This window comes from Podarcis liolepis (genome assembly GCF_965112155.1).
Source record: "Podarcis liolepis genome assembly, chromosome: 12".
Lineage (NCBI taxonomy): Eukaryota > Metazoa > Chordata > Lepidosauria > Squamata > Lacertidae > Podarcis > Podarcis liolepis.
The window spans coordinates 31,716,117-31,740,462 of NC_139563.1; the positions used below are offsets into that span (position 1 = coordinate 31,716,117).

General features: G+C 40.4%; 1 long non-coding RNA gene across 1 annotated transcript in view; it reads right to left on the reverse strand.

Annotated features, from left to right (window-relative positions):
- LOC310690104 overlaps positions 1-23,918 on the reverse strand; it is a 60,906-nt gene extending 36,988 nt beyond the window's left edge. The window contains exon 1 of the long non-coding RNA XR_014517905.1: positions 23,853-23,918. This is a non-coding gene — a long non-coding RNA (uncharacterized lncRNA). The remainder of the gene's footprint in view (positions 1-23,852) is intronic.
- Between the last annotated feature and the right edge of the window lie 428 nt (positions 23,919-24,346).

Below are 24,346 nucleotides of genomic sequence, written 5' to 3' on the forward strand. Positions count from 1 at the left end.
TGCGGGTTGCCATCTGATTGGATTTTATTCTGATCCTGATCTGATTTTAGGATGTATTTTAATTGATTGCCTGATTTTATGTTAATGTGTTACACATTTGATGTTAGCCGCTCTGAGCCAGGGAGGGCAGGGTATAAATAAAAATTATTACTACTACTACTACTACTACTACTACTACTACTACTACTACAGGAGAGTGGTAATGCAAAGTAGACTTAATTGTTTTGTTGTGTAATTTCAATTATGAATGTTTATATTTTATTGTTTTTGTAATTAGTTTATATACTTGTAAACTGCTTAGCAGCCTATTTTGATATTAAGCAATATGTACATACATACATACATAATCTGACTTAACAATTTTTTTAGGTTTCAAGATTTTCATCAACCATTCTTCCTTTCCTTTGTTCTCTCCACCTTCCATTTCTGTGCATAGAAAATCCTTGCCACTGTAGTCACATACATAAATACCATTGAGGGAAAGATTGTGGGATAAGCCACGAAGTACAAACAATACGTGGGAATAGCTTTCACGTGAAGCAATTCAAAGCATGTTACATGTGCTGGCTGTAATGTGTAAATCAGCCTTTCAGAACGAAAGGCTACTGTTTTACCCATAACTCATTCGTCCAAGTGGTAACTGGAAATGCATTAATTGAAAATGATAAATAAGTGGAAGGGCCCTTTATTCATTCAGCGATAAAACTAAAGCCATGATTTTCTTTAATCTCTCCCACTATTTATGTGAGTTTAGTAGCATGTTGAGAGTTGGTAGGCTAACAGAGGCACATTTATCCTTTGGTATTTCAGCTGCTTGCAAGGCCAAAGTACTTCATCCCAGTATAAATGTTGTTTTTTTTTAAAAAAATAATCATATTTCTCAACTCTTGTTTAAAAGGATAGTGTGACTTGTGGATTTAATGCGCTTATTCTTTTTCCTGTGCCTCCTTCTACAAAGCTCACATTTGTAGGGACCTACAGAAGCCTATCTCCCAACTAAATCCTCGCCCCCTAACCACCCCGCTCCACCTTAGAAAGGAGCATTCCCATTTGTCAGAAATAATGATGAAAATCTCATTCCTCCAAGAACGTTGCTGAAACTTAAGCCCTTATTAAGGTCCTCATGGAGAGAGTGAGGCCCACTGAGGCCCACGCCATCACATCTCTCTAAACCAGCCTTTCTGCAGTCCACATGCTGGTGGAGAAGATAGGAAGCAGGGAGCCTACTCCAAACGTGTAGGCTCCCCAAGTGATTCACACCATCCATTTTAAGTGGTATGATAGTAATTTAAACCAGTCGTTCCCTCCCCCAATGAATTCTGGGAGCTGCAGTTTAAGGGTGCTGAGAGCTATTAGAAATCCCCTATTCTCCTCCCAGAGTTCCCTGTGAAGTGTGGTTCATTGTTAAACAACCTTGAGTACTGTGCTGATGGAGCACTGCTATAGCACTACATTGAATTCTTCTCTTTATGTGTGTGTGTGTGTGTGTGTGTGTATATATATATATATATATATATATATATATATATATATATGCTGATTTGGGCCCCTAAGCCCAACTCAGAGTAAACCCCATACCTAAGTTAATCATGTCCATTAACTTCAGTGGGTATATTCTGAGTCAGACTAGCATTGAACACAACCCTTTATTTGATGATGATGATTATCATCATTATTTCAGCTTGTTTTTAAACACCTGGTTTTATCAGCATTTTTATATTTTATGTAAATCAGTAAGTTTTGATGAGTATGTGGTGTATAAATTCTGTTGTTGTTGTTGTTGTTGTTGTTGTTGTTGTTGTTGTTGTTGTTGTTGTTGTTGTTGTTTTAAAGAGTTCCTATCAGTCACCTCCAGACTGTCAATGTTTTGTGAGAGAGGTTCAAGCACATTCTGGAACTTTCGGCTTGTATTCGGTGACGTAATAAGGCTAAGGTTCCCTTAGTGTGAGGATTTTCCTTGCACGATAGAACCTTCTCCCCACTCTCTCCCTCCAGCAAATATCTTCTGGGGTTTTCCTTCACTCTCTGGAATAGATTTGGGGATGGCACATTATACACATGGAAGACGGGAAACAGTGGGAGTGATTCCCACTGTGCAATCAGGTATCCTTACACTGGGCCCCTCTAGCACAGGGCTGTACAACTTCCGAGAGACTGTGATCTAATCCCACTTTTTTTTAGGGAGCCAGAGTTGTTGAGCTTTTTTCAGGGGGGGGGGCTGATTAGCTGACGATCCCAAGATCAACCAGGATCGACCACGGACATCCCGCTCTAGCACAAGACAATTGACTATGGCTCTTAGCTTGGGAAACACTTGCCTGCAAGCGCTCCAATTGGAGAACAGCCTTTACCAAAGGTGTCATGGGCTTTGAAGACACTCGAACTCAGGACACAAGGGGAAAACATGCTAAGAGGGAGGCACACTTGGCAAATCCACACCGTGATCAACTCCTGCCCAGAAACCTATGTCCCCACTGTGGAAGGACTTGTGGATCCAGAATTGGCCTCCACAGTCACTTATGGACTCACTTTTAAAACCGTGTTTATGGAAGACAATCTTTCTCAACTACGAGTGATCACCAAAGAAAGGAAGAAAGAAAGTACTTTGCCACAACAAATCCACTCTTTTTTTTTTCTAACAAAGAAACTTTTCCGATTAGGAAAGTGATGGAAAAAATGCACTGAAAAGTGTGGGATGAATGAATGATTAACGAGTTGACATGCAACACATGCAAGCAAATCAGGAAAAATTTTCGTTTCCATTTAACTTCTCTGAAAACAAATCAGAATGGACGCTCAATAAAGACTGGACATAGTCTAACCGCATAAGATTCCATTGTCATCGGGAAGAGCCCATGACTAAGGCAGGATATGTGAATATGTTTGAAAAGTTATTTCTTCCTGCTTTTTCCCCCTCTCTCTCTCCCTAAAACACACGCTTAAGAAAAAGATTTGACATCTTGCCAACAGAGGGCAACAGTCAAGCTATGACAAACCCACATCTATCATTTTTGTGACTTCCAATGACTTAGAAGGACACATAGAAAACCCTCATCTGCTTTTATGGATATGACTGTGTAATTGCAGTGTAATTATGGCAAACAACAGCTCCAGAAAATTATATTGGAGGAAAACAGCTGGTTCTCTTTAACAAACTGAGATGAAATCTTGTCACTTAAAATAAAACAAAATTCAAAGGGGGTAAAATACTAAAATATAGATACTGGTTATAAACAGACAAAACCAACAAAAGGACTTTTTAAAAACAAAAAATGAAAGGGAAGGGTAAAAAAAATACAGGAAACTGGGAAATACAAAGCACTAGGTTCTTATCTCACATGGTTTTATTTTGTAAGACAAACAGGTTCCTGCAATATTAACACCTGCGGCTTAAGTTTCACTTATGGGGCATCTCATTTCAAAAAGTGAAAGGTTTGACCCAACAGCCTACACAATTTATCATCCAAACCAAAGTCCCACATTCGAACTATTTACAGCAAAAGTTCTTCGTTGCAGAAATATAATGCAATTCAGATCTACGACACCAGTCTTCACCAACCCGGTGCCCTCCAGACATTTTGGATTAAGTTTATCTGAAAAAGTAGCATACAAAGTAGCTTTCAAGGTAGTTAAAATAAACACATTAAAAAATAACTTAAATAAATGGTCTGAATGTTATAAAATGCTATAAAATGCCTTGTATGGCAGTGTACATTTTTGAACAACCGTGGAGTTTGGAGATGTTATCTTTCTTTTAATCCATTTGGAGAGTTATCCTTCTCTTAATCCAAAATTTTGAGGCAATTCAAAGTTGTCAAAAACTGCTCTGGCAGTTTAAGATGCTGGGAAATGGTTTGCTTCCATCCATTTTCTTCAGCGAAAAATCTGTTTTTCCCCCCCTCCGCTTTTCATCATGTAAGCAAGAGGCATTGTGTAGATGCAATTCTGCCTGCTCTGTGGTGATGAGAATGTCAACATCTACAGCTTGTTGTCAGTAGCCTCACTTCATCTTCTCTCTCAGACTAATGTTTGGTTAAAGATTGTGCGAGAGAGTGTTGTGTTCTCCCCTCCGCCCAGCCTCCTATTTCATTCCTGCATGTCTGTAGTAACCTGTCAACTGTATAACTGTTCCCTTCATCCATCCATACTTCAAGGTCAAACATTTTATGAGGTGTGTTGAGCAACAAGAGACATAAGAGATGTGAAATGTGCAGTCCTTCCAAGTTTCAGATGCAGATAAATATTTAGTGGACCTTCATAAAAGGTCAAACTGGTGAGCTTTCAGGATAAAATTAAGCATCATGTCCATACTTTCTCTGAGGCTTATGAAAATAAATCTGCTGGTGGAAGCCTGGGGAGAGAGAGGAGAGAGAGAGCGCCAAGTAATGTACAATATGCAAAAATCCATATATCGTGGTAAAGTGTGCAGATAGATGCATCTGATAGTGAAAATACAGTGGTACCTCGGGTTAAGAACTTAATTCGTTCTGGAGTTCTGTTCTTAACCTGAAACTGCTCTTAACCTGAGGTATCACTTTAGCTAATGGGGCCTCCCACTGCCACCACACCGCCACCGTGTGATTTCTGTTCTCATCCTGAGGTAAAGTTCTTAACCTGAGGTACTATTTCTGGGTTAGCGGAGTCTGCAACCTGAAGCGTCTGTAACTCGAGGTACCACTGTAACATACAAAATGCATTATATTGAGGAAAATTGCTTTGCAACAATATTTATATTTTAGAGGAAATTGCATATAACATTGTGTACAGCAGGTGAAATTTGCACAAATATGCTGACAACTTTTCAAGAGGACTTTCCTTAAAAAAATGCAAACTGATGTAGAAATGTTGAGAACTGAAGTTATGATTGGAAAAATGAGAAACTGTGTGAAGCATAAATTGACATATTCACCCATCTGTAACAGGAAGCTCCCTAACAACCTGTTTGAAGACTGATGGATGCCATTCCTGAATAGATTTAGTAATTTGAAGACAATCTTTAAGCATAAGAGCTCCCATTAACCACATCTTCCAAGGTGGGAAGGGTTCTCAACAAGAGAAGGATATCATGTGTAAGGATATCATGTGTGCTTAAGTTTCCTAAAAAATAAAGCAGAAAGAAAGAAAGTAACAACATTCCAGGCATTAGTTCACACACCACCACTGTTCATGGTTGGTTATCAACATTACTAGTGGAAGATCTTTACCAGCAAATAGCTGTGCTTAAAATGACTGCCTTGGCCTTTAGTCTTTTCAGGAAGTCTAATGAGGACCTCAGAGGTCATGGTATGACTCATTCAGTGAAGTCATTTTCCCAATTAGTCTTCTGACAAATGCATTATGTGTAGAAGTAATTAAGGATGCATTTTAAGAACAAGTGGTTCCAATAGGACTCACAGATGGTGAAGAAATCTGCTAACACCAATTTCACCCATTTATTTTATTTTTTAATGTACTAAAGGCATGGTGATTTAATAAAGCAAGTGGGTTTGTTTTCAGGCTAAAGCTGGTTGAGGTGTATATGTTTATACATACAATGCAGGTTTTGGTGTCTTCGGGTGTCTTCCCGTGTAAGAGTTGGGGTGTCTAGGCGACGTTTCGACGAGGTCTCACTCGTCATCTTCAGGCTGGTGCTTTCGGCTTCTTGTTACTGGAACAGAGCAGGATGTCAGTGTTTGAGTTCCTATAAATACTGTTGAGGGGGTGTGGTGTATAGCCTCCAACGTTCTGGGCAGAGAGGAAGTTCCCAGGTTAGTGTGCCTTTTCTTCTTTTGTTCCTTAATTACTTGAGGGATATCTTGAGTGATTTCTTGAGTGATATTCTGAGTACCACTTAGGTGGGTCATTAAGTGTGGATTAGTTGCTAAAGCTTTCGTGTCTTGACCTCTTGAGCTTGTGAAGAGTTTTTCTGAGAAGATGGCTGTACTGCACTTAGTTGTGCTCTGGCTTGGCTTCGTGTATAGGGGCGAGCTGTGGTTTTGTGCCCTGTGCCAGCCAGATCTGTGTAGGGATTGCAGGGGGGTGCAGCATCCGGAGGTGCCACTATGGTTTGGCTACTGGATGGTGTCTGTAATTTATCTGTGGAGAGGGTCTGGGTTTGGGTCTGGTGTGGTTGATTGGTGATGGCGTTCTGTGTGCCTCTGGTTCTGGTGTCGGTTTTTGTGCCATACATACAATGGCTCTACATACAAAGGCTTTGTCTTTGTTGCAGCCTGAATTTCAAATTGGTCCAATCAGAGAAGTTGGATCTAAGTTTATTGTGCCTTCCTGTTTTCTGAATTTCAGGACATCCATGTGCTTCTGTGCAAGTTATTCTGGACCTGCTTATCTTCTTTTACACCACTGCACCACTGGAAACCATCCAGGGGGCTGCATGCTAAAGGTGGGTGAGGCCAAGTGAAAAAGTTGGTAGAGATGCATAACAGATACATATATAAACATATATCAGGAATGGGAGACCAGAGACCCTATAGGTGTTGTTGGACTACAACTCCCATTATCCTTGACCACTGGCAATGCTGGCTGGAGCTGATAGGAGGTGGAGTACTCCTATCAACATCTCTGGAGGGCCAAGGGGCCCAATCTGTGATATATATGGGGAACACACATTAACTATTTTGTTGGGCTAATCAAAGATTTTTTTCAGTCTAATCCCTGTTCAGTCTGTTAAATGGCAATGCAAGGAGAACCTTCTTGGTGATGGTGCCCAGTTTTTGAACTCTTTCCCATTTGTGACATGGCTGTTGCCTACTTTTCAAAGTTTTAGATGCCAGCTGAAGACATCATTAGTTGCCTAGGTTTTTAGTGGACTCTTAATACCAGCAATGATGTTTGTAGTTAGTTGGTTGTGACTTTCCTGGCTTGTTTCTAGCAAATGCATTGCGAACTTGGAACCGTTTTAGTTGTAACCTGCTCTAAAATTCCTGCCCAATAAGTAGCAGGTAAGTACCGTATTTTTTTTGCTCCATAAGACTCACTTTTCCCCTCTAAGAAGTAAGGGGAAATGTGTGTGCGTCTTATGGAGCGAGTGCAGGCTGTGCAGCTATCCCAGAAGCCAGAACAACAAGAGGGATTGCTGCTTTCACTGCGCAGCGATCTCTCTTGCTGTTCTGGCTTCTGAGATTCAGAATATTTTTTTCCTTGTTTTCCTCCTCCAAAAACTAGGTGCGTCTTGTGGTCTGGTGCGTCTTATAAAGCGAAAAATGCGAAAAATACGGTAATTTAAATAAGGTAAAATAAGTACACTATAATTGACAGCCACAGAATTGACACTGTGACTATAACAGAACAGCGCTTGCAAGAAAACGAACCTCCCAAACAGCTCATATGAAAAGTTGTTTGTACTGAACACATTTAATCAAGATACAAGAGTTTGCACGAAGATTTTATAAACAAAGAAAAATGAATTCGTTGGTGGGGGGATAATTTATTCACTATGAATTATTCACCCATCTCTAATTGCACGGATGCTGCATAAAATTAAGCATTATCCTGAGATACGAAGACCAGTTACAACCATGTGCAATCTACAAAGCTCTGCAAAAGCATCTTTGCACTGCAAAGCAACCTAAGTCATTCCAATAGGCAAACGGTTTTTACTCCTTCCTTGTACTATTATCAAGAGTTACTCTGGTTCATAGCTGTCAACGTTTGCCTTTTTTAAAGGGAAATTCCCTTATTCCGAAAAGGATTCCTTGCAAGAAAAGGGAAAAGTTGACAGCAATGCTCTGGTTGGCTACAGGTTATTATTTGTGGAGGAGGAAATTCAGAGATTGGGAAGCAGTTCCTCATGTTGTGATTCCTACTCAGCTGCGCTATGTTTGTGAATTACCATAACCACATTATTGCAATTGTCAATTGCATAAGCCAACCTTCCTTAACTAGGTGCCCTCCAGAAGTTTTGGACTACAAGTTCCATCAACCCCAGCCAGCAATGGTCAGCGATGACAAAACTTGTAGGGCACCAGATTGAGGAAAGCTGCCATAGACCTTTCCCTCTCAGTCAGCACCTCACCAAGATGGGCAGTGATGGCAAAGGACCACAAGAACAGCTAGCTCTATGACTTGTGGAGCGTGATTGTGTACGATTGCAACATAGGGATGCATGCAATGGTGAATGTATGTGAAAGAGGCTCTTAGAGATATTAGACTGAGAGGTGAACATGAAAAAGTGTTCACCCAAATCAAGTTGTGTTCAGCTTTCAGTGTAAATTCACTCCGAATGTATGCTTGCTTGGTTACAGTTATGCACAAATAAGCACTCAAAATTCTTCACCCTATTTGTGGGCAGAGAAATTGGGAGGACCTCTTTTCACATCATTTCTGCAAGTAGCAGTAGCAGGAACGGTAATTGCAGCCATCATTTGGCATCTTCCAGGATGCCCTGGGTGTAGTATCCATTCTGGGGCATTGGAGAAGAAAATGACACCTGCCGCTAAAAGAAAACATGGTGGAGAAAATTATGCCAAGTGGCCTTGTTTTTCTAGAGATCTGAGAAAAAGAAAAGGATATTATCCGGGGGCGGGGGGAGTGTCTTCTGGAAAATATTGGCTCAGCTCTAGTTTCAATGATTTTCTTAGACTAAGGCATCCAGGAAGCTGCCTTATCCCAAGTTCATCTAGACATGGGATAGCCAAAATGGTGCCCTACCAGTGTTGTTGGACTACAGCTCTCATCATCCCCATCCATTGACCATGCTGACTGGGGCTGATGGGAGTTCTGGTCCACAGCATCTCATGGACCCCATGTTGGATATCCCAGGTCTATACCATATTTGTCCATCTATGGACGAATATAGCATTGTTTAAACTTGGCCCTTAGCAAGAGTTAAAATGCAGTGCACCCTCTATAATATTGTTCTTTGGGACATAGCTGAACTACTTTCTACAGTTTCCACATAAAGGTCTGATGAGTACAGGAACCTGCTGGAGACACTGAGCTGTACAGAGTAATGAGTTGGAACACTGTTATAGTGGAATGTGTGTTATACGATTCCAAAAGGGAGATGATATTCGATGATCTCATCCCGAAGGTTACTAAATAAATGAGTGTAAATGGCTAGTTGGTTCTCTTTATTTCAGCATGCGGTGTAGACATTTCCTTCCTATTCCTCTGTACAAGTATATTGTATCACATTAAGCTTGACAGTAAGGATTGACTTAGAGGCTTTCAGCTCTGTGTAGTAATTCTGATCCTCCCCCCCCCCCCAACACTTAAGTGATTAATTTAATATACATGCTTGCCATCATTTTACACCTGGCATTTTTATAAATGAATACTGTACCATACTGCTTTGACTAGAACAGATTGCCAGTAGTTTTAAAATATCAATTAAAATAAATACTGGTTTTGCGTCCTTTCCTTTTTGGCCCGCATTTCTGGAAATATAGCACAAAGTTGCTGAAGGCTGGATGCAGAAGTTACTGCTGTGTTCAAGAAGGTATGAGTTTTTATAAATATATAAAATGTTTTTCACATGGCTTAAGGCAGGAACCCAACAATACAAGACTGGTGCAAATGCTCCCCCGTGTAAAATAAAAGTACATCAAAGGAAATGAACATGAAGTGCTGCTTCAACAGCTCACAATCAATGCTTATAAGGATGTTGAGGAGGGATAGCTTAGAATTTGTGAAGACAGCTGCGCAAAATTATTTATCGACCAGCCTGATTTATTAAATATGGCCCTCAGAAAGGCTGAGGCCTTAGTTCAGTTCTGCATATACGCTGGAATTAGTGTTATCTAGCAAGCAACTGGTTGCCACCTCTGTTGCTACTTCTAAGTGCTCTATCCATGTTAGCTTCTCATCTTTCTGCTTAGGGGTCAGAGGTGGGCTCGGTCAAGGTTGGTACTTGGGTGGGTCAAGACAGGTAAGGATTGTTGCACAAATGCTGTTATTACAAGGAGGGGAACAGGAGACCTTCAAGATCCAAAACATTAGGAAGAACTTCCTGACAGTAAGAGCTGTTCGACAGTGGAATTTGCTGCCAAGGAGTGTGGTGGAGTCTCCTTCTTTGGAGGTCTTTAAGCAGAGGCTTGACAACCATATGTCAGGAGTGCTCTGATGGTGTTTCCTGCTTGGCAGGGGGTTGGACTCGATGGCCCTTGTGGTCTCTTCCAACTCTATGATTCTATGATTCTATTCTATGTTGCGGGACTATAGCTCCCACCATCCCTGTTCAGTGGCCATGCTGGCTGGGGCTGATGGGTGTTGAAGTCCAACAACATCTGGGACACCACAGGTTCTTTATCCCTGCATAATTTAAACAGATTATGAAATGTCAATACAGCTGAAGTAATGAAATGCTAGATTCTGAATGACACTGAAAGCTGGGGATTGCATATTGTTTTATTAAGTCCTTCCTAATCATTTCAATACACTTCCATCTTTTTGTTCTTTTATTACTCTGATCTTCCTCCAGTTTATTAATGATAGAACATTCACTTCTAAAAATTGGTTGACCTAAGTGAGGCTTAGATATTTCTTTAAATGTATCCCCCCCCACCCACCCACTTCCGATTTAATTAAAGGGTTGCTGCAGACTTAAGAGAAATCATTAGCTCCTGACTTTTTTTCAGCCTTCACATTTTTAATAGGAAAAGTGAATCAATTTGGGGTTTATATTAATAATATTGATTTACCTTCAGTATCCAAAAATATCAATGGGGAGAACAATGCAATGGCATTGATATGTTAAAGAGATTAAATCTGTGCTGCAAAGATATTTTAATCTTATTTAGGATTGTTTAGACTAAAGGAGATTGATAATGAAGTGATACAAAATGGGGCTGAGCTATGAGGCATAGAAATGACATGCAGATTTGGTTGTGTTTAGAATAAACCCATAAGTGGGAAAATGTCTCCTTATACCAAGATGAGGAATATATTGAAATACAGAGAAATTGTTTTAGTTATAGGAAATGAATCACCGTGAGGTCGATGGAAGTAAAAAAAAACCAAAAATATAATAAAAAGAGATTCACCTCAGAAGGGTCAGCATCTCAGTAGAGAAATGACATTCTGGGATGTCTGTTATAGTTACTTTGTATTATACTTATGTTCTTACTTTTTGTGTTTGCTCTGTTTTCTTTTTTTCTTTTCTTTTTGTATTCAGCTGAAATGTTTGTATACTTTGTTTCATTTGTATCTGCATAATAATCCAATAAAAAAATTTAAAAAGAAAAGAAAAGAAAAGAAATGATGTGTAGTTTCTTTCTTCAAACGATGCTAATTTGTCTACTTTTTAGTAGGGTTACATGGGCATCTCACAACTTCTCCCCAAGGGGTGGGCTGTATCAAGGCTTTGTGTACCTTCTAAGCAAATGGAGCCCTGAGTGAGTTTTGAGAAGTATCTACTACTGACAACTCCTCCCTCCTTACAAATCCTTTTTATGCTGGGACAAAACACTGACCGTGTGTTCAATCCACGCCCCAGCAAAGCATCATTTCCTGCTGGGTTCTAGGACTACAAATCCCAGAAATCCTGGTAGAATGCTAATGCTGTGCAGTGTGGTTCCCAGCACAAAGATGTGTGTTATTTGCAGTCACGGAAAGGTCCCATGTGGCTTCATTCTTGGTCACCAGTTACATACAGGCAGAGCGATGCTAACTATAGAAAACTGACATAAATTACACCAGCTCATATTACCCTTATTCCAGAATCTGTTTAGGAGAAATTTGGAGGAATTTTACTTACACTTCCTAAGTTTCACTGCATTGCCAGGTCACATGGCTGAGCTGAAAGGACTCTTGCAATAGGCACAAATATCCCCTGGTCCTATCCTGCCGCACCCCTGCAATGTGCTTTTGGGGGACTTAGGCCAGGATAAACTACACTGTCTCAAATTCTGCTGGCTGAGCCAGAAACAAGAGACTTAACACAGCTCAGTCCCAGGAAAGCCCAAGACCCACCAAATCTAAACTCTTTCTTTCTGGTGTATCCTGGGTTTGGATCGCTCTTAAAATGCCATTCCCTGCAGGGAATCATTGGGTGTGCAGTCAAACCTGATGATTCCATTGGTGGAAAATATGCTAAGAGTTTCATTTTCTACCTGTGGAGCAGCTCTGTGTCCAATGAGGTGGCTTTTTTTGCAGCCAATTTCTCTTCCCCCTCATCCTCCAAAGGAAAGTGCAAAAGGTCAGCAGAGAGAGAGAGAGAGAGAGAGAGAGAGAGAGAGAGAGAGAGGAAAAGAGTGGGACATGAATGAATTCCAGGCTGGCATGTTTGATAGGACCTCTACCCACTTAGTATGGCCATGAGTCCTATTCTAGAGAAGACAACCCAGTGTGACAGTGTGGTGTAGTGGTTAAGAGCAGTAGACTCGTAATCTGGTGAACCAGGTTTGCGTCTCCGCTCCTCCACATGCAGCTGCTGGGTGACCTTGGGCTAGTCACACTTCTCTGAAGTCTCTCAGCCCCACTCACCTCACAGAGTGTTTGTTGTGGGGGAGGAAGTGAAAGGAGAATGTTAGCTGCTTTGAGACTCCTTCGGGTAGTGATAAAGTGGGATATCAAATCCAAACTCTTCTTCTCTCTTCTTCTTCGTCAGAAGGGCTCTCTGGTCCAATGATAAAGATAAAGGACATTAAGACAGGACAGCAGGGGCCCAGCTGTAAGCTCCTGGACAGTAGACTGAGTCAGGCCCAACAGACACAAGCATCCCCTCTACAGTGAGATATACTGTATTTCAATGTGAATTGTAGTAATTATTTCACCGATGCATATAAATTAGCATATGCAAATTTTATGCAAAACTATGTCCACTGTTTTGGTCGTGCAGGTCCTCTTGGGGGCAATATATAAATAGAAATATGTAAATGGTCACCCTTATAGATCGCTGTAATTTGAGCATATTCTAGCACCCTTCTAAATTATTACCCCATCCCTAGGCTAGAAAGCTTATGAGTCATCTGAAAGAACTTTGATTTGTAAGAGTCCTCGCACACCATTAAAAAGCGCACATGTGTTATGATGAGCCTCCTTTTCTCCCAAGAATAGAGCTATCACTGGACCCTGTTATCTCACCACCCCAAGGTACAATATGATAATGATACCACTTAACACCAGCACATACAGAGAGAAAACACTGGAGATGCTGCAAGCATCTCAACTATAAAGAAAATCAAATTAAAATATTAATTTACTGATTAATATAACATTAGGTGACCCATTTCTCCAGCTTGTTAAACAACAAAGCCTTGTGAAGCTAAATAACTGCCTCAGAGATAAGTGTTTTTAGAATTCCCATGGAGATGTTTAGCTCCTTTTTAAACATCATTAAAGATACACTGTGCATGTAACAGGCAGCTTTATTTTCTGCTGCGCTGACAAGTCCTGTTTGTGTTGTTTGTTGATACGTACTTTAAAAGGGGGTCACAGAGAGTTGCGGAGTTTTTCAATTAGAGAGTTTTGAGCAACTAGGGTGACTTTTGAAGTGCTGGTGCACGTATTAGGAGAAAGGGAGTGTGGAAAGGCAAGTTGTGTCATTGGGCACATACCATCACAACACAAGACACCCTCATGAAGGTCCTCATCCAGCACAAAGAAGTAAATGAAGGTAAGTCCCACTGAAACCAGAGCACGTAGCTTCACCACTGCCAGGGGCCACATATCTGTGGTAGGCAGAGCCAGATACATAAGTAAACAAAACAATGGATGTGTCTCTAGTCTTTGTCCTAGGCTGGATTCTACCAATACCGAAGCCAAAGGGTTACACAACCATGTGAACACTTTCCATTCTCCACTTTGAAGCCAAAATCCTGGGTGCCATATTCCCAGGCACCATCTTCCCATTTTTTATCGCGAGACCATGGCGGCCATTTTGGTTGCTGTAATCCCGTGTGATTTTGCGCCACAGTTTCCTACCCCTCACACACATATAAAGCTTTTTTTTTCCAGACACAGTGGCAAAAGCCACATACTTTGGGGGTGTTGTGACCCCGAAGAAAGCATTTTTTATGGTGGAGGGGATCTCACTGCAAAATCACGCAAAATCGCAGCAGCCAAAATGGCCGCTGTTCTCTCACAATAAAAAAACAAGATGACAAAGCTCTTCCAGGACACTTGTGGGGTATGTTAAGGACACATTCCAGACAGGCAGGATCACTTGATTAGGGTCTACAGTAGGGAGAGTAAGGAGTGTTGTCCTGGGGAGGTTGACTGGAAGAGAATCCCCAGAGCTGGATAGTGAGGACGAGAGGGCCAAATTCAGACCCTATATCTAAGATTATCCACCCTGTTCTAAGCAGTCATGGGCAGTCTAGCTGCAATATAAATATCATCTGATTCTTGTGATGTTGTGCACTCTGAGGCACTGGGAAAAATTTAAATGGTGGCTTGATCTATCTACCTTACGGAGCATGTAGTGCCAGGAAGAATTTTGATTCAAAAGGGAAGATCAAGGGTGAGTTGATGAGACTGTGGGTGTTGCCCAAAGATTCCAAGTGTTGACTCCAGCTCTGTTCTTATCTTCTATCATTTATGCCTGATGGGAAAAAATGATGCAACTCCAAATTCACATGCTTTCTGACTGTGTCACATTTTTTACATGTAAAAAAACTGAGATATTTGAAGGATGCATTTATCTGACTCTTTCAGTCTTTATAGGTGGACTCCCATATTAAGAAGAACTGGTTCGTCTATTGGATTTAGAAAGGAGAGCTAATTTCGAAAACAAAAACCACCCAACTTCTAGTAAGTTAAAATGCAATGGGTTGGTATCCAAGGAAGAGAAAAACAAAGGCACTGCTTTCAAACCAGGATCCATCTAATCCAGCCCTCAATCCACAACTAGACGTGCCAATCTCAAAACTGAAAGGGAGAAAATTTCTAGCAGTTAACTGCAATAACTAAAGAGTCCAGCAAACCCCAAAAGTGCTCTTTTGAAGGGATAACCAAATAAAAAAGCAGAAGCTCTAGAACAATTCAGCATGCGTGATAGACTCGTTTTGAAACCAAATTGACAGAATCATGAACAAATTTCACAGGGCTGCTTTGAGGACAAAGTGAGATATACTGCTTTGAGATTCTCTAAGGGAAGACAACATAAGGTCCTCCAAAATGCTCTTTAACTCTTCCATAATCCCTCACCATTAGTCATGCTGGCTGCAGCTGAAGGGAGCTGAAGTCCAACAACATCTGGAGGGCAGTACATTGGCTACCCCTGCCTCGGGAGAAAGAGCAGAATGAATGCATTTTCACCTTAAATATACATGCAAAACTATTTTGCTCAATGGGGCTTCAGTTCATAGAAATGTCAATAGCAATGTGTTGATATGTGCGATGCAAGGATGAATTAGGCTATTATAACACTCATCCATTGCTCTTTGTTTCAGTTTGGTTAGCTAACTAGAAGGACAAGACAAAGCATGTTCCCCCCTCCCCCCAATGTTATCTATTACATTATAAAACATATAAAGGTTTCTTGGAAGCACAGACACTTGACAATTAGAAATATACACTGTATTATGAAAGTTTAGCTTTACAATGGTCCAACTCATGCTGGACTTTAAAAAGCAGCACAAAACATGAGGAAAAGGTTCCAGAATTATCATTCTCTTCTTGGCTGGCTGCTTTGTGTACTGGAAAGCATTCGACAGCACAAAATACTCATTTGGGACTAGTATTCAATTGTGCCAACAAGCCAGCAACAGCTAACAATTCAGAATCAATAGGCAGCCATGTGCTGCTGCCAAAATGGTACATTTGCCATTGGTACATTTGGCCTCAAATGACAGTGGATGCCAGATACTAAACTGCACACAGGGGGATGTACAACCCGTTGGTTAAAATCAACAATGTAAACAATAAGAGACAGTACATTAAACATGAAAGCCCTAAATATTGCATTTTCTGAACCAATTTTGGATGGATTGTTTGATAAATGATGCATTGTACAGTCACACTCAAGATCTTTGTGGCACCATCCCTCCTGAAATTACACTGGCGTTCCTGTAAAACTGCATTTCAATACCTGCATAACTACCTGGATAAACATCGTTTTGAATGGGCATCTAAAAGATGGCAGTGAATACAGCTACACTTCACAGGTTGATTTGAAACAATCAGTTCCAACTGGAGCTGAAATGAATTTGCTCCCCAAAATTCTCAAAAATGCAGATTTTTGCTCTTTAATATTTGCCAGTCATTGAATATTTCCCAAATATTAACCCAGCATTTGATATCTTACGTAGTGGGACCTCAAAGAGCATGTTACCCTAATGCAAGAGCATCTGCCTTGATGCCCTGATGGAAGGATTGAGAACCTGTGGCCCTCCAGATTATGTTGGACTCCAAATCCCATGATTCTATGAGCCAGCATTGTCAATAGTTATAGATGATAGGAGTTGGAGTCCAATAGCATCTAGAGGGTCACAAGTTCTCTGGCATCGTCTAGCTGCATTCCATGATATCAGGGTTGAAGGTGAATCATGACTAATCCCTATGTGAGTAATATGTGAACAGGGCTCCTATGAGATTTGTACCAAATCATCCATTTGTTCTCCAGAATACATTACTGGGCAAGATGGGAGATTCCAGACGGGATAGCCTAAGACTAAGGACCTTTCATCCTCAAAGGATGAAACGAGAATCGCACCCAAAAGAGTGTTGATGTGGATTGGGATCTTTTGTTTCTTTCTAGCTGAGAAAGCAGGACAAGCTGCAATTCTCACTGCTGCTAACTACAGATAACCGCCTATATCCCCAAAGAAAAATGCAGCCTACCTGTGAAAGCTGTCAATCAAACCTAACAAGGAGTAGTGCATAATTTATCAATGTTAATAGCCTTTGGGGCATTTCTGAAAGAATTAATCTAAACAGTCAAACAATTTATCACATCAAACTACATAAAATGCACTTTTAATTAATAAATGGAAATTCTATTGCTTTTACAGCTGCAGGAGATCAATCCATTTTTTACCTTCAGACTATAGTTTGGGTTTCTTTAATGGCTTTTAATGGGTTCTGCTCCCTGATCTAAGCTTCAGCACTTGCTTCCTGGAAGACTTTCTGTACTTTGTGGCATAAGCTCACAGCCTCTTTGGAAAACTTTCACCGAGAGATTGCCACGCAAACAATCATTCTCTGGTTTTACTGAAAGGCATTATTCATTACTCCTGAGTTGACCTCTTTGGCCCAACTCCATAAAGTAATAATGTTACTGCAATGTAAAGAAGTTCTCATCAATAGATGATGGTAGGAGTCCCTTTAGTTAAAGCCATTCGACTGTTAAGAGTGAAGCATATACATCAGCTCTGTAGTATGATTGCCTACTAAGTAGTACTGCCATCCATAAATTTGAAAGCATTTCACACTGTATAAAATGTTTTGATGTCTTAGACACAGTAACAATTTGTGATTAAAGTTACATTTGAGGTTAACATAATACTATAATATTATATTGGATGATATCTTATTAGTGGGCACCCTTTTTCAAAATAGTTGTTTGTGATAAATCTCTCACACAATGATCTCAAACGTGGTTAAAACAATAGTCCTCAACCCACTTTTGAAGCAGTCGATTTGGTACCAGAGAAAAAAAGCCAAGTGATCTGGTAACTACTTTCAAATTATCAATAAAAGCCACTCATCAGGCCTAGCATGTCGCAGCAGAAGGCAAAAGGTGCGATCTAGGATGATTGTAGGATGACTGCGTTGCTTAACTGCCTTTGAAATGGATAAAACTGAATGTTTAACCAGAGTGTCACCAATTTGTATTTATTTCTTATTTCAAAGTAAAAGGTCATTGGCATAAAATTAAGCTACTCACTCCACTCGCTAGACGAAGGAGTTTTTCGTTTTCTTAGCCACTTCGCAAGACGCATTTCCCTATGGGCTTGCTTCGCAAAACGAAGCTTGCCCCGCAAGCTCTGGGGATAGCGGGGAAGCGCATCGCGTCTTCCCTGCTGTCCCTGGACCTCTTTTGAAGCAAGGGGTGGCGGGGAGAAGATCGCTTCTCCCCGTTGCCAGCTCCACAATCTCCGGGAAGGCGCGCGGCACTTCCCCTCTGTCCCCGGACGGTCTCCATAGGAACACATTGATTGATTTTCAATGCATTCCTATGGGAAACCGTGCTTCGCAAAACGAAAAACTCGCAAGAAGAAAAAACTTGCGGAACGAATTAATTTCATCTTGCGAGGCACCACTGTATTCAGGCCAATATGGTATCAGCAATTAACTTCCTAGAAGGTGGAAACCTTCGGTCTGTCATTGTGACCTCTTTGGCTTTACTCTTTATTCAACTCTCCATCCACATTCAAGCCAGCAAGTTGGTATAAAGATCAGATATTCATTGGCCCAGGACCAGCATTCGTAAAGCGAATGAAAATGTACAATAATTTAAGCATGCTCAAAATGCATCACATATGCTAACATAGTAATACTTAAAAACAGGCCTGCAAAGCCATATTCATCATTCCTGCATTGCAGAAGAAGCCCTACTTAGTGAGGTCATGGCTGAGGTGAGCCTTGAACCAGCAAGTTCATGGATCAAAGTTAATTCTCTTAGCTACTATAATATATCAGCTGTCCAGAAACGCCTACTTTTTAAGTTGCCAGTGTTTTTTGTGTTCTTTCTAAGAACATGCTCATATCAGTAGATGAACTATTCTCTGTAAATCATTAGTAATTAAAAATAATTGTGGCCGGGCAACCAAACAATAGACTCATAATATAAAAGCAAATGGTATGCCCTAGTGACAGGTCTCTGTAACAATCTCTTGTACCATTGGGTGATATTTACCATATGTCCCATGATTGATAGTAAGATTTAATGAGTTCTTACAAGCAATTAAATAATCAAGGGTTCCTGCTGTTATATGGCAGAGCTCGATAGAACAATGACAAATGAGAGAATATCTACAACCTAATCAAAGGGACATATTTCCTTGGGAACAAAATAATATTATCTACCAGTGCAATCAAAGGACAAAAGGACCCAGGGAGGACACAACAGAACGTGATAACTTTGGTGTTCTTTTCATTAGCTAGCTATACTGTTTCCTATTTAATGGATCCTATTAAATCGGAAAGGGAGTTAGGCAAGTTAAATTTCCTTAAATTTTCATGACCCATTGATTTATATCCAACAGATTTTTTAGATGTAGTTTATATTATATGCCTGGTCACATTAACTCTTGTTCATCTCATAATAGTTTTACCTGCTTATTCTTTTAGTGCTCTTTTAAATATATCAGGTCAGCATTGTACAGTAGCCTGTTCAGTTTTAATTTGTCGTGTAAACAGGCAACCTCAAATCTGTGACTCAGTGGCAATCTCGTTAAATCTTTTTGATTAGCTCATCATTGGTACAATTTCCACCATGTTATTCCTCTGTCTACTGATATTAAGTGATCTGCACTTGTATATGTTTATGAGAAAATAATAACCCATCATGAAAAAAGGGGAAGCGCCAGAGATTTCACAAAAAAGTATTTCAGCAACTCTGACCTCACTTTTATTTCAGAACAACTAGAGACAAAAGTACAAAGTTTGATTATGTCTTTTTAAAAAAATTAATTTGATTTTCAAAAAGAAAGAAAAGAAAGAACAAAAAAGAAAAAGAAAAAAGAAAAAGTTACATCAAAATGTCATACATATTCACATATCGAGATTACCGTACTCTCCATCTCCTGATTTCCTGCCATCCCATCCATGGGTCCTCTTAATTCTGTTTTCATCTGCATACATCAATACTTCTCCAAATTTTTCATTTTCCTAAATTATCTGTAGTTTCTATTACATTACAAGTGTATTTAAAATCCTGCTAATGTTTTGACCTGTTTGCAATGATTTTGTATATACATTATCAACATTTCCCATTCTTTTTTCAATTTCTTGTCTTCTTGTTTCCTGAGCTTCCCAGTTAATTTTGCCATTTCAGCATAGTCCATCAACTTGATTATGTCTTTTTAACAGCTCTGCTTTCAAGCAAATGCACTAAAACCCTAGCTGCCTTATACAAAAGTCAGACTATTGGCTCAGGGGTTCTCCAGGATTTTGGATTACCATCTCTCCAAACCTGCTTGGAGATGCCAGAGATTTAAACTGGGACTTTTTTTCAAGCAAAGCAGATACTCCAGAAATGAGTTAAAGCCCTTCTTTCATCATGATAAAAGACAGCATATAAGTGTATTTAATAAATCATGACAACATACTTCTGCATGTATGTCCCTTACACAAATGAAAACATATTGGGCATACATGTGGTGCTTAAATAAACACACGGTGTACCACTCAGCTATCAACAGAGTGCATGAGTTCAACGGACAAAAGCAGAGCTAACTCTATCTGATTAAACTCCTTAATTAGGACTTCAAGTGCATTATGCAGAAAGTAATATATGAGTTAACTGCAAAGCTGTGCTGGCATTCCTTGATATCTGAGAAAAGATACATCAAAAAGCAAAAGAAAGAAAAGAAAGAAAGTGTGTGTGTGTTTTAAAACACGCACGCGCACACAATATGAATCAACAGCTGTTGACTACTCACTTAATATCAGGTTTGAAAATCCTGACAAAAATACATTAAAATGTTCAAGACTTTGCAAAAATTGTTTCGAGACAGATCTGTACCTGTCAGAAAATATAAGTGCTAGCTATAGAAGTACCACAGCTATCACACATAATGTCATAAGGTGTTAGATGGTGTGCAGAATGCAGATGAAAAGATCAGAGAAATATTGCAGAGATAATAGATCAATCAAGAACTGCAAAATCCTGTAACCATCTGCTGACAGCAGGTTCCTTCTTTGAATACTTATTTTTAAGTTTATTGTAGAAATATGCCATAACTTAGCAAGGATGGGGGGGGGAGCAGTTTAAACTGATTTAGAAAATCTTCTTCTTAAAATGATGTAGTTATATGTAGGTATATGCTCATATTTTTTTAAAGTCTGCCTATTCAGCTATTAGTTGGAATCATTTTATGCTCTATACTACAGCTGGCTTGCTGATATTGCCTTGTGTATCATACCTAGCAATGAAGGAGAAATTTGATTCACTTTTAAAGGCAAATCTACGCAACTCATGCTCTCTGAAACAGTAAAAGAGCTGAAATGCAACCATCCTTCAAAATCCACACTTCTCTGAATTTTGCTGTGCAGTTCTCCAGACAAGTAATGTGTACAAAGATCCATGTACTGTGGTAAAGTGTGCATAAAAATGTGTACCGTATATTCGTGGAAATGACATGCATACATATATTTATTTATTTATTATTTCATAGAATGTATACACTGCTTGCTTGTAAAAAATTAAATAAATGTCAAAGCATTTTTTTGAGAGCAAAAACATTGAGATGAAGAAAAACCCACAACCCCTACTTTAAAACGTACAAAAGCTAAAATACAAAAACAGATTGAAATTACCTCAGCTTTCTAAGCATCGGGGTAGGCTTATCTAAACACAAATGTTTTTAGCATGTGCTAGGGGAAATATTCGTAATAGGCAAAATCACATACCAAAAAAAAATAAAAAAATGTGCATATTAGGAGAAATGCTTTAAAAATAGAAAACTCAGACCGAGGTGGAAATGTGGAGAGCTGAATGTTAAGACTGGAACAATGTGAAAACAAGAGAAACCAAAATGGACAAATTCACCCACTCCTACGCAAATTTGATGCTGTCAGCTTCTGTGAACTGTTCCCACTGCCCCATTTTCTAAATGACTTGGAGCCAAGTTTCCTGAAGGATCACCTCCACCTGTCCACATTTTGACCAGAGGTCCTTCTTCACGTTTCCCTGCCTGAAGGGGTAAAGCAGGTGTCAAGGCTCTGCCAAGGCTTAGGAAAGCTATTCCTCCCCCAGTTGCAGCAGAGAAAACAAGGTACAGTCATACCTTGGGCTGCGAACTCTGCGGGTTGCGCATTTTCGGGTTGTGGACTGCGCCAAACCCGGAAGTACTGGAATGGGTTACTTCCAGGTTTCGCTGCATGCGCAGAAGCACAAAATGATGTCAAGAGCATGCTCAGAAGCACCAAATTGCATCATGCGCATGCGTGCGCAGACACAGCTCTGCGGGTTGCGAACGTGCCTCTCGCATGGATCACGCTCGCAACCCGAGGTATGACTGTATTTTTAATGAGTTTTATTCAATCCGAATAGCGAGAGGCAAAAGAACGCAACAAGCCTCAACAATGGTGTTGCTCCAAACTGGGCTCCTCCTCCCTCCATCCTAGCAACAGCATCTTCCTTTACGGCGTCCACTTGTGGCCAAATGTCTCTGAGTCCTTTGTTCCTGTACTCTTAACAAACGTCGCATTCTGGGAGAAGGGGGATCAGAAATGCTCTCCAGTGACAACGTGTCATTTAGTTTCCCCTCTGCAGCCCCCCCTTATCCTTCCAACACTGCCCAACTTCTCTGTTTGTCTATTTCTGAGCTGTGACCTTCCTCAAACTCCTCAAAGCCCTGCTGTAATTCAGCGCTGCCTTCCCCCTCTCCTGCAGCGTCAGGAGAAGGGGGGCATGATCTCCACCACTCCTCCTCCTCCTCCATCTCCCTCTCTTGAGCCCAATCCCTGACAGCAGGTAACAACTAGACCATTACAACTAGACCAGAGGTAGATAACTCCCTATTCGGAGAACTGAACCAGCCAGAGAACATTGTTAATAGACTGCCAATATTTGTCAAAATAAATCAATAAAATCACAAGGCGTCTGTCTGGAAAGGCTCCCCAGGAAAGAAAGTTTCATGACGAGGTTGCCACCACAAAAATGGTTTTATTTCTCATCTCTTTCAGCCTAATGTGACATAAATAAGAGATTTGGAGCAAGGGTCTGTTGCTCGAACAGTAGAGTGCTGTTGTTTATGTTCAGCTTTCAAACTTCCCATAGGCATCTGGCTGGCCACTGGGAGATGTTGGATTAGATGGTCCATTGGCCTGAACCAATAGACTCATCTTATGTTCTGTATGTACAGATGAGCTCATCCATTATTTTATACACTATTAAGCCAACACTTGTAATGTCACCAGGCTGTACCCCTATATTCCATTATATAGGCGGCAATCCTGTACAGTGGTGCCTCGCAAGACGAAAAGAATCCGTTCTGTGATTCTCTTCGTCTAGCGTTTTTTTTGTCTTGCGAAGCAAGCCCATTGAAGGATTAGCGGATTAGCGCTATTAGCGCTATTAGCGGCTTTTAGCGGCTTTTAGCGGCTTATCTGCTGATCGGATCAGCTGATAAGTGGCTTAGAAAAAGGGGGGGAGGGAAAAAAACCAGCAGGAACTCGCAAGACATTGTCATCTTGCGAAGCAAGCCCGTAGGAAATTCGTTTTGCGAAGCACCTCCAAAACGGAAAACTCTTTCGTCTAGCGAGTTTTCCGTCTTGCAAGGCATTCCTCTTGCGGGGCACCACTGTATTCCTTTTCCTAGGAGTAAGCACAATGAGACTTACTTTTTAGAAAGCATGCATAGGATCATGCTGTTAAGTGGAGCACTTGAAGCAGCAGTGGAGATTTTACATACATTTCAAGCTTTTCCCTGATCTGTTGAATAAGAGCAAGACTCGAATATAACTTATCTTCTCCCCCCCCAACTCCCCCCCCCATCAAAATGAATTCCATATGCGGTGGCAAAAGTCAACAGCTGATACTAAACGAGCTAATTTTTAAAGAACTAAGTGAGAAAAGTGCTACAATCTGTCAGCTTTAAATTCTTACTACTTATTCACAATCAATAAATTCACAAAAATTACACACCTCATTACGTTCCACACAGATTGCAAAGCTAGCTATAATGTAAAAACAGGCAGACAGTCTGTCTCAATATTATTACAGGAAGAGTTGGTTAAATTAATAGCTTCTCATTGATTAAAAAATCTTGCATTTTGCATGTCCTTAGGTTGGTTCCCACCATTACCTTTCAATAAGGGAAGACGTGTCTGTGGAGAAATGTGGTTGTATCGAGCTACTGAGCTGAAACACAAAGGTAGGCAAAATATGTTGTTTACATTAGCCTGCTCTGGTTTCCTGTCATAAAGTCCTGTTTACCTGAAAGGGAAGGACAGGCCCCCTCACTGTTCTGCCCCACCCCACCAAAGAAATAATCAGCTTAAAGCAGTCATTAAGCATAAATAATACAAGTCAATGCAGTCATTATTATAAGCAAGGAATCGTTATGTCCAGATCAGCTTCTCTTGCATAAGGTCTCCCTGCTTTCGCAAAGAGAAGCAGCAGCAGAAAAGTTTGAAAACACCCCCAGACTTAGGTTGTGTACACATTACCATTTACTCTGGCTCCAGTGTGCTCCCACAGCTGGTGTTTGAAGCTGAGTACACATGACATTAGGCACAATCCATATGTATCCTGTCGTTTCTTGAGAAATACTGCTGTCTGATAAGTTTACCCTCAAAC